The 2369-nt window shown below is 45.2% G+C and overlaps 1 pseudogene; it reads right to left on the bottom strand.

Moving 5' to 3' along the window:
- LOC120064522 overlaps positions 1 to 2116 on the bottom strand; it is a 14500-nt pseudogene extending 12384 nt beyond the window's left edge.
- Between the last annotated feature and the right edge of the window lie 253 nt (positions 2117 to 2369).

The following is a 2369-nucleotide window of genomic DNA, read 5'->3' as shown; positions in this document are numbered from 1 at the left end:
TCCGTGCGGGCAGACCACGCCGTATTCGACACAGGCCTTGCCCGGAATGTTGAGAGTGTCTAATTTGGGGCAGGACCTTTACTAGTATCCAGCAGGTGGTGGTGGGTGGGTCACGTGGACCCGGCCTGCGGGGTCTCTTGACCCCACACAGGACACGGGGGAAGCGGGGACAGGTGACGCTGCCGAGGGTCACTCTGACCCCTCTGACGTCATATGACCGCCCACGCAGGGGCAGGAGGGTTACAACATACACCTTGCTAAACGCCCGGGGTCACCTCGACCCCTCTGACGTCACTATGACCCCGCCCACACAGGGGCAGGAGGGGTTACAACATACACCTTGCTAACGCTGCCGGGGTCACTCCGACCCACACACAGACCAGGGCCAATCAACTCGGGCACTGCCCGGGGTCGCTCTGGACCCGCCGAGACAAACGGAGGGTTAAACAAACGAACAAAAAAACAAAACAAACTGACAGAAAGAACGAAGACGCTACAGTCCCGAACTAGTGAACACAGACCAGATGAAACACACGAACAGGAACAAAACAATCACCCACCAAACACCCACTACAAAAAAACAGGGCGTAACTAAAATATGGTTCCCAATCAGAGACAATGACTAAAACACCTGCTTCTGAATGAGGAAACCATATCAGGCCAAACAAGAAACCCCACATAGAAAAAACAGACAAACATAAGATTAATAACCACCAGCTCACGTCCTGACAACAACTAATAAAAGACTTAAACAAAGGAAAATAGGTCAGAGAAAGTGACAAAAAACTGTGAAACATAGACATCTATAATTGGTTCAGATTTGGTCCGGACCAACCAAATTTGTTCTTGTTTGGGGGCAGAGCTCATTAAAATAATAGCCAGTGTGTAGAATAATGCTGAAAAATGCAAAGGAGGATATTGTATATTTCTACTCTACCTTTGTGTACCTATTTAGGATACATCACTATGAAGAGAATGACATTCATATCCATCATTATGCATTTCTGTGCAGTACAGATCAGGGACCCATGATGAAATTATATTACAGTAATTATGTTACCGTATTTCTATTACTGTAATTCTGTTAATGTAATTCTATTACCGTAATTCTGTTACTGGGTGTAAATCCACTAGTCCTTTTGCCTAGAAGTTTGTTAAACTTTAAAATCAATGTTTTTTTTGTTTTGGCATACATTTTAACTTGCAAAATTAGTCCCAGCGCAATTATGTGATTGTGGTATTGTACAATAGTTTCCCTCGGCAGACGGTTGCCTAGTGAATGTGTGACCTAATGAGTGGAATTTTGGAAATCATTACAGCCTAAATTACGTTATTTTTATCCCGGCTTTGTAAAAAAACTGATTCCATGACACTTTTGCTCTTTAATTAAAACCTCTACGGGATCGTTGTCCCTAAACCGGGACGGTTGTTGCTAACGTGCAATAATGTAACTAGAATGACGTTGTTAGTAACAGCCAACTTTCCAGACATGTCTTATATGGGCAGAAAGCTTGAATTCTTGTTAATCTAACTGCACTGTCCAATTTACAGTAGCTATTACAGTGAAAAAATACCATGCTATTGTTTGAGGAGTGCACAACAACAAAACGCTTATTTATCAAGACAACTGGTTTGATACATTCACCTCTGAAGGTAAATAATGTACTTACATTCAGTAATCTGGCTCTGATTTTTCATCCTGAGAGCTCACAGTCCCGTGGGAAAACTCTGTTGAAGAGGCCTACGAGCGTAAGAAACTGCGTTACACAGAGTTGGCAGCAGGACGCAAACTTCCAGCCTGGCTGGAATGCAAAAGTTGCAGTTTGAAGTTGGGGGATGCAGAGGATTCGTGGCTTCTTCCACCATCAGGTTGCTGAAAGAACTTGGAATCCATGGACAGGCTCTGCGGCAGACCGTCAGAGCAGTTTCAAGCAGCTGAAAGAGGCAGCCAGTGGATCTGGATCAAACGGGAAGGACCCCTTGCTGGGCATAAACTTCATGACCCCCCACCCCCACTGAGAACCCAATTCAGATCCTCCAACTTGAGGAGGGCATAATGAGGGTATGCGGTCAGCTGTAGGGCTGGCTCCGAGGAAGAGGACGCCCCTGGCTGCATAGTCCCGTGGGAAATTTAATTGGGCATGGGACACAAGCTAAGGCTTTGATCACCCTTAGCTGGCCACCTTTGATGAGGGTGTTTTAGTGATTTAAAGGCTGAAACAACACCACGATTCAGAGCACACTACGAGGATGTGTCCCAAAATTGAATCTTAACCAGTCTAAGAAATAACCTCCCATGCCACTCTGTCAACATCACGGCAAATCTCATGTGAGTGCATACCATCTATTTGCACAATGGACCGTTTTAA

Source organism: Salvelinus namaycush, chromosome 19 (assembly GCF_016432855.1).
Source record: "Salvelinus namaycush isolate Seneca chromosome 19, SaNama_1.0, whole genome shotgun sequence".
In the NCBI taxonomy this organism is placed as follows: Eukaryota; Metazoa; Chordata; class Actinopteri; order Salmoniformes; family Salmonidae; genus Salvelinus; species Salvelinus namaycush.
Note: the sequence above shows the minus strand (reverse complement) of the source record. Positions and strands in the feature narration are given on the sequence as shown.